Genomic DNA, 8321 nt, shown 5'->3' on the forward strand with positions numbered 1-8321 from the left:
ATGGGCGCAATGCCATGGCCAGATGGGGCATCAGACAAACAGCCGACTAGCACCCGAATGCCTATGCACAGCACAGGGGCGCAATGCCCTGTGCACCAAGAGGGAACAGCCATGGGCGCAATGCCATGGCTCGTTGAAGCGGAACCTGAAACAGGAAGGGAAAGCAACAGGCCCAGACCATGGGCACCTCGACATGGCTTAGGCTCACTCATCAGCGTGGGGGAGGCACACTGATACAGCTTGGACAGCTAGTGAGCAAGTCAAGGAGTTGCATAGACTGACAGTGGGCTGAGGCAAAACTGATGCTGATGCAAGTGGGTGGTTTCTCAGCAGGCCACCATCTGGGTGGTGGGTAGTTATACCAGCAGTTCAGAGCGGTTCTGAGCAGTTGCACCACCACCAGGGGAAAAACTGCAGAACCAGTCTTTTAAATAGGACTCCTGCAGCCTTGAGAGAGGGAGAGAGGAAGGAGAGAAAGAGGATCTCTGAATGCTTGGGTTGTAAGCATTATCCTCTGGCTCAAGGAACAATTTTGTATCTTGTAGGTTGAGAACTAATACAAATTGGGAAGAAATTCCTGTAATCTCGTGTGTCCTTGTTTCTCTTTGGTTTGCTGTTGTTTGTGTGTGAGTGTTGAGAAGACTGGGAAGGAAGGTTGGCTAAGGAGGGGTCCTTAGCACCGCGCACCAGGTGAAAAATTTAGGGTGATTTTCGAGGGTGTGACACTAACTATAATTTTGTTGTAAAACCTTGGATACTTGTGGAACCTTCTGAAGTGCACCTTTCTCAAGTACACTTTTGTAGGGACTTTGAGTTTCCTTCTCATGAGTTAAGATATCTCCATTGGGATGGATACCCTTTGGAATCTTTACCATCAAATTTTTATGCAAAGAACCTGGTAGAACTCAACATGCGGTGTAGCAACATAAAGCAACTTTGGAAAACAGAGGTATTATTATTATTTAGTTATGTTTTTACTTTACATGGATTTTAAAGCTCATTTCATTTAAATTAATTTTTATTAAGAAAATTTCTCTTTGTTGCAGCTTCTTGAAAACTTAAAGGTCATCAATCTTAGTTATTCAGAGCATCTCAACAAGATTCCAAACCCCTCAAGTGTACCAATTTGGAGATACTAACTCTTGAAGGTTGTAGGTTTACTTTTGATTCACCCCATGAAATATTAGAGTTATTAACTAACTTCTTTTTCTTGATTTTGATAGGGTGCATAAACCTTGAGAGTCTTCCAAGGAGTATTTATAAATTGAGACACCTTAAAACTCTCTGTTGTCGTGGCTGTGTAAATCTAAGAAGCTTTCCAGAAATCATGGGTGATATGGAAAATCTAAGAGAGCTTTACTTAAATTATACAGCTATAGTAAAGTTACCATCATCAATCGAACACCTGAAAGGACTTGAGTACCTGACTTTAGCAAGGTGTGATAACCTCATAACTGTCCCTCAAAGCATTTGTAATTTGACGTCTCTTAAAGTTCTCAGTTTTGGCTGCTGTTCGAAACTTGAAAAGTTGCCAGAGGATTTCAAGAGCTTGAAATGTTTAGAGAAGCTTTATTTAGCCGCTGTCAATTGTCAACTGCCTTCTTTGTCAGGTTTATGCTCCTTAAGAGAATTATGTCTATGTATGTCAAATCTAACAAAAGGAGTAATCCAGAGCAATAATTTGTTGAACTCATTGAAAGTATTAGATTTGAGCATAAGCAATGTAATTGACAAAGGGATCCTCATTCGTATTTGTCACCTATCATCATTGGAAGAACTGTACCTAAATAATTGCAATCTAATGGATGGAGAAATCCCCAGTGAAGTTTGCCAACTATCATCATTGGAAGTATTAGATCTGAGCTATAATCATTTTAGTAGCATACCTACTAGCATCAGTCAACTTTCTAAGCTGAAAGCCCTTGGGTTGAGTCACTGCAAGATGCTTCTACAAATTCCAGAGCTTCCATCAACTCTACGACTTTTAGATGCACACAATTCACATTGTGCTTTATCAACTCCATCGTCACTTTTACCATCATCATTTTCAAAGTTTCAGGTATGATTTTCATGGCACAGGTCCTTTTTATGGAGGCATTAATGGATTTACATGCTACTTTTTTTTTCTTTTGTTTTTTCCTTCTTTTTTTTTTTTTTTTTTTGGCAGGATTTTGAATGCAGGAGTCGTTCATCTCAAGTAAATTTACATGATTCTTCCTCCTATTTTGGTGAGGGAGTCAGTATTTTTATTTCTGGAATTAGTGGAATTCCAGAGTGGATAATGGATCAGAATCTGGGAAATCATGTAACTACAAATCTTCCTCAGGATTGGTATGAGGACAAGGACTTCTTGGGATTTGCTTTATGCTCGGTTTATGTTCCTCTTGATGACAAATCTGAGGATGATTTTGAACATGGATTCGAAGACAAATCAGAGATTCAATCTGAAAATGAATCAGATCATGATGAATGGGCTCATAAATCTGAGGATGAATCTGAGAATGGATCTGCCTATAAATCTGATAACAAATCTGAGGATGCATCTGAGGAATGGTTTGAGGATGAACTTGTACCCTCTTGTCGTTTAAAATGTGAATTGAATATCCATGGTCATCAATTTGGATATGTGCATTTTTTACACTTTCACTGCTATTGTGAATGCTACTATAATGGTGCTGTATCAGATCAAATGTGGGTGACCTATTATCCTAAGGTTGCGATTAATGAGCTATGTCATTCCAATCAATGGAGACACCTTAAGGCTTCTTTTCATGGCTTTTATGGATCCAACCAACCCTTTAAAGTGAAAAATTGTGGGATCCGTCTTATATACAACCAAGATCACCAAGAGAGCCATACACTGACAACAATGCCAGACAACTGGAATATGGAATGTTTGCAGAAGCTTTATTTAGATGGTACTGCTATTAAGAAAATACCATCCTCAATAGACAGTCTCTCCATACTAGTTGAGTTTTATACACGAAACTGCAAAAACCTTGAGAGTCTTCCAAGGAGCATTTGTAGGTTGAAATACCTTCAAGTTCTTTGTTGCTCTGGCTGTTCAAAGCTAGGAAGTTTTCCAGAAGTCATGGAGAATAAGAACAATTTACGAGAGCTTCATTTAGATGGAACAGCTATACAAGATCTACCATCATCAATTGAAAATTTGAAGGGGCTCGAATTTTTGGATTTAGCATCATGCAAAAAGCTTGTGACCCTCCCTACCCACATTTGTAATTCGAAATCTCTCAAAACTCTTGATGTTTTTGGTTGTTCAAAACTTAACAAATTGCCAAAGAGGCTGGGAAGCCTTCAATGTTTGGAGCACCTTGATGCTGGATGTTTAGGTTCAATTGCTTCTCAACTGCCTTCTTTGTCAGGTCTATGCTCCTTAAGAATATTAGATCTGAATGGGTCAAATCTAATGCAAGGGTCAATCCAGGATGACATTTGCTGGTTGTACTCACTGGAGGTATTAAATCTCACTAACTGCAATCTAATTGATGACAGAATCACAGACGAAATTTGCCACCTATTATCACTGCAAGTATTATATCTAAGCAGAAACAACATTAGCAAGATACCTGCTGGAATTAGTCAACTTTCGAAGCTGCGAGTGCTTGGATTGAGTCACTGCAAGATGGCTGTCGAAATTCCAGAGCTTCCATCAAGTCTACGGTCCATAGATGTACATGATTGTACAGGCCTGAAAACATTATCAAATCCATCAAGTCTACTTTGGGCTTCTCTCTTCAAATGCTTCAAATCAGCTATTCAGGTACTATATGTTTTCATGTCACTTGACTTTTATACAGGCATGGAATTTACATGCAATTTTTGTGCAGGATTTGGAATGTGGAAATCATTGGTCTGATCCATTTCCAGAAGTATTAGATGATTTTTGTTATTATGGTGAGGGAATTAGTATTCTTATTCCAAGAAGTACTGGAATTCCAGAATGGATACGGCATCAGAAAAAGGGATCCAGAGTAACAACAGAGCTTCCTCGGTATTGGTATGAAAACAAGGATTTATTGGGATTTGCTTTATTCTCTGTTCATATTGCTCTTGCTAATGAGTCTGTGGATAGATCAAAAGATGAAGGTCTAGCTCCTTGTAGTTTAAAATGTGAATTGACTTTCCGTGGTGATCAACTTGCATTCTTGAATGATCTGTCCTTAGAATCCTGGTGTGAATGCTACGAAAATGATGGAGCATCAGGTCAAGTGTGGGTGTTGTATTATCCAAAGGTTGCCATTGAGGAAAAGTATCACTCTAATAAGTGGAGGCGCTTGAAGGCTTCATTTCATGGTTACTTCAATGGTATGCCGATGAAGGTGGAGAAGTGTGGGATGCAGCTCATATATGCCAAAAATGATGAGTATAACTGTCCTACACTGATACAACACAATGATTCTCAAGAGATCAATTTGGGTGACCAAAGATCAACAGTAGAGGATGTGAATGTTAATTATCAGAGAAGCTGTACTGATGCACAAAATACTACACAGAAGAACCATTTGCCAATAATGCAATACACGAATGGTAATGATCCTGGCGTGCAAAATGATGAACAGAACCATATGCCTAGGTGCCTGAATCTTCTTTTCAACATTGTTGAATGGATATGCTGTAGAAGACACTAATGTCAATTACTGATCTCAAGCTTTCAACTCTATCTTTGTTGGTAAGCCTCCTTTTTCTCAAGTTAGTTTATATGGAAAAATGATTCATAATGGATTAAAATTTTTATCATTCTTTTCTTTTTAGTTTGTTTTTTCCAAGATAAAAGATATCTAAAAAGACTTCTCTTTACATCTTTTTATCTGAAAGTGTTTTATCATTCATTGTGTATCACTTTCATGAGCCATATTCACTAAAAATTATGACCCTTCAAATTGCAAAACTCATATGGTATTACAAGTTTTTCAATATCACTTTTGTACAAAAATGAGCAAATCTACCTTTTTGTTTCGAGTATACTTAATGGACGTGTTACTGCCCAAAAAGTAGAACAAATCTTAGGGTGCTGATGAGCCACTCTTGGGATTGTTTTTTACTCTCTGATCTATCAGCTTTCCAATTTGTATTTTTACTTACAAGTTATAAAGCCATTTGAATTTAGTTTCTAGAAAAGTAGTACAAGTAAAAACACACACACACAAAATAAAAAAAAAATAAAAATAATAATAATAATAATAATAAAAATACAAAGGCAATATGAAGTTTGAAAACCATAAATCGGAAGCTGCTCTGTTTTGGCTGCAAGATCTACTATATTGATTTAACCTTGTGAATCAAATTCACTTATAGGAGTGGCCTAACGTTTTTCTTCTTGTTTTATAATGTCTATCTCTTGTCCAAAGTCAATTAAACCTCATTGGATGAAGATACTAATTTTATTTCATTCTAACCATAACTCAAAATTTAGCCATAACCCTACCGATGTTGAAAGTATGGGAAGTGATCCAACCTATCAAGGCTTTGAATTATAAAGAGCTATGTTTATTTCATCTCTTTCCGTTCCTCACACTGAATTTGGAATCATGGTTCAAACCTCTATATATATTAGATAGTGCCATGGTTTGTAATGTGAGGGTGCAATAGCTTGGTACCAATCTAATGGTTTAGGTCAGAAGGGAGTTTGTGGTCCATGTTTCCAAGTCTTGATATTGTTTTCATTGTGATACTGCATTGTGTGTTGACTCATATATGTGTGACTAGATGATTAATGTTAGAGGTAAAATTAATTAGTGAAATTATGAACATATTCTATAACTTTGACAAAGCATATGTCACTGGAGCTTGCATTTCCCTTGGTAAATATCTTGTGTTTCTTATGTCTTCCTGCTTGAAGTATAAGTCACCAACTGTCCTTATTATGCCTTCCATTAAGTACTGATTTAATTTTACTATATGTTTAATTGATTCCCAAGATTTGGACTTTCCTGTAGCTAATTAGTGGGGTGATTTAGGTGGTGTTTGTTTTTTTACCTAATTCTAAATAGAACCTTAATGCTTAATGGTGTTAAATATTAGGTTGTTTGTTTTTGTAGTATTTTATTTCTATTAAGTATTAAAAAGTAAAGAAAAACCAATATGTTATTTTTTCTATTTAGAAAAACCTACATATTTTGGCATTTTCTGTTTAGTAAAAAGTTTATAATAAGTTATGAAAAAGTAGAAAAACAAACAACCTAAATTTTGAAAATAAATTGCTTTCAGCAAAAAGCCAAAAAAACAAACACCGCCGTAGTGAGATCCCATATTAAGACGAATTGCCAGTGCTTCATGTTTTTACTATTATATTTTAAGACATAAACCTTACTGATGGGCTTGCTTAAAATTTTCTGTATTCTCTTGAAAAATGCCAGACACAGAAACTTTCATGGGCTTTGCTTAAATGTCAACTCTGTAATTGTCACTCATTTATGTGCATCTCAAGAAATATTTCAAGTCTTTAATATTGATTGGCTTGTACAAAGAGCATTCAGAAGAAATGCAAATGCTAATATTTTAGCTAGAATTATTCAGCTTGTCATATGTGTGAGTTCATTAAGGATGATTCACAATTTTCATCCTCATATTGATAAATTTCTTGCTAACTATAACATGACTCTAAAATTCAGTCGCATATTGATAAATTTTTTAACTAGCAATATTAAACCTCAGGGTATTGCAGACGGCATAATGCAGATTTTTTACCAGAAAGTAAATCTGATAACATCATAATGCTGTTTTGAGCTAAATTCCACGATCATCTGAGCTTTTTTGAGATAAATATTAGCAAGTCTGCACAACTGCATGAAATTCTGATGGATGCTGGATTTCTTGATTCCCTGATTTTTGTATTTCCTCCCTTAAAACTAACATGAAAAATTATCTCAGGCAATGGTCTATAACATACATCAGCCTAGAATAGTATGCATTCAGATTCTTTATCTCAGTCCCAAGCTACTTCCCCAGAAGATTAACAGAGATAATATCCTATCTGCTCATTTGCTACTTAGATTGACCTTGAAAAGACCCTATCTTCTTAGTTGCTCTGTTGAATGAGTAAGATGGCAACTTCACCATTTACTACTTCATATGTTACTTGCAGTTGAAAAGTGAATGTATATGTGGCCCTCGGTATTGGCCTTAAGTAATAGAGATTGTTCATGAAGGTAGAGTAGGTGCTACTTCTCATGTTTCCTTATATTTTACATTTATTCGTTAAAGTTCCTGTGAAACCCAAGCGTTAATTCTTCTACAGATAAACCATGGTGGAGTTCTGGAAACGAGACTAACCCTTTTAATTCTGGTATGCTGCATATCAAGTGGAAGGTTGGAGCTTGTTCACATGTGGATGGCCCCAAAGGATGTCAGTCATTACTGTCATGAGCAATGCACATTAAGGTTGTGGTGACAATTTATTTGACTATGGTTGATCAGTTGTTCAGCACCTTTCTGTCTGATCCGAGCTTAATTCCTTTTGCACAACTTCGTTGTGACCCTTCTTGGAATGGCTTTCAAAACTCTTGAAACTTGTATGGTTTCTGTTAACAGCTTTTGAAACTCCCTAGTCGTTTCATTGTTTGTTTCAGAGAAAATTTATTTCAAATATAATATGGAGTGTTAAGAGGAGAAACCAAGCATCTTGTAATGAGAATGGCTAAGACCCCACTAGGCCATTACCTTAGCAAACCTGAATTGGTTTATAGCATCGTTTCTTCAACTATGTGCGCTCAATAAGCATATTCCTCTTGGTCAGATCAATTATAATGTCAACCATTACTGCAAAATTCTTATCATTCCTTTCTCATAAACCATATTATTCTAAATTCTAACAGGAAAAGCAATAGGGGATGCTTTTCTTTTGTTGTAGCCATTGCCCGTTGTTCTCTCTAAGAGGATTTCCCTTTTTCTTTTTTCTTTTTTTCTTTTTTATCTATCTGCAGTAATTAGTCATCAAAAACACTTGCAGATCTGATGTTGGTTTCCAGACAGTTTGCTTGCAAGTATCAGTTGAGTGTGTGAGCAAGGACAGACCAGCTCTTTTACAGGTAATGTTTTAACTTAAAAGAAGCCAGCTTCCTTGCTGCTGCCTAATTAATAGAAATTTCAGTGCAATGTAACCTATGAATGAAATTAGTACACTCCATAATGATTAGATTAGCAATAGTAGCATCTTCACCATTTATTAGTGTGCATAAAGCTTATTAATGATGCAAAAGTTTAGATATCCTTGTTAAATGTTTTCTTGTGGTTTTTGAAAATTTAGAAGAGAGATTGCTTTGAATTTTTTTTTATTTTTTTATTTTTTTTATAGGTAAATT

At 36.1% G+C, this 8321-nt stretch overlaps 1 pseudogene; it reads left to right on the forward strand.

The window, feature by feature from the left end:
• LOC104882697 (disease resistance protein RPV1-like) lies at positions 1–7782 on the forward strand (annotated as a pseudogene).
• The last annotated feature ends 539 nt before the right edge of the window (positions 7783–8321 follow it).

This window comes from Vitis vinifera, chromosome 18, assembly GCF_030704535.1.
Source record: "Vitis vinifera cultivar Pinot Noir 40024 chromosome 18, ASM3070453v1".
Lineage (NCBI taxonomy): Eukaryota > Viridiplantae > Streptophyta > Magnoliopsida > Vitales > Vitaceae > Vitis > Vitis vinifera.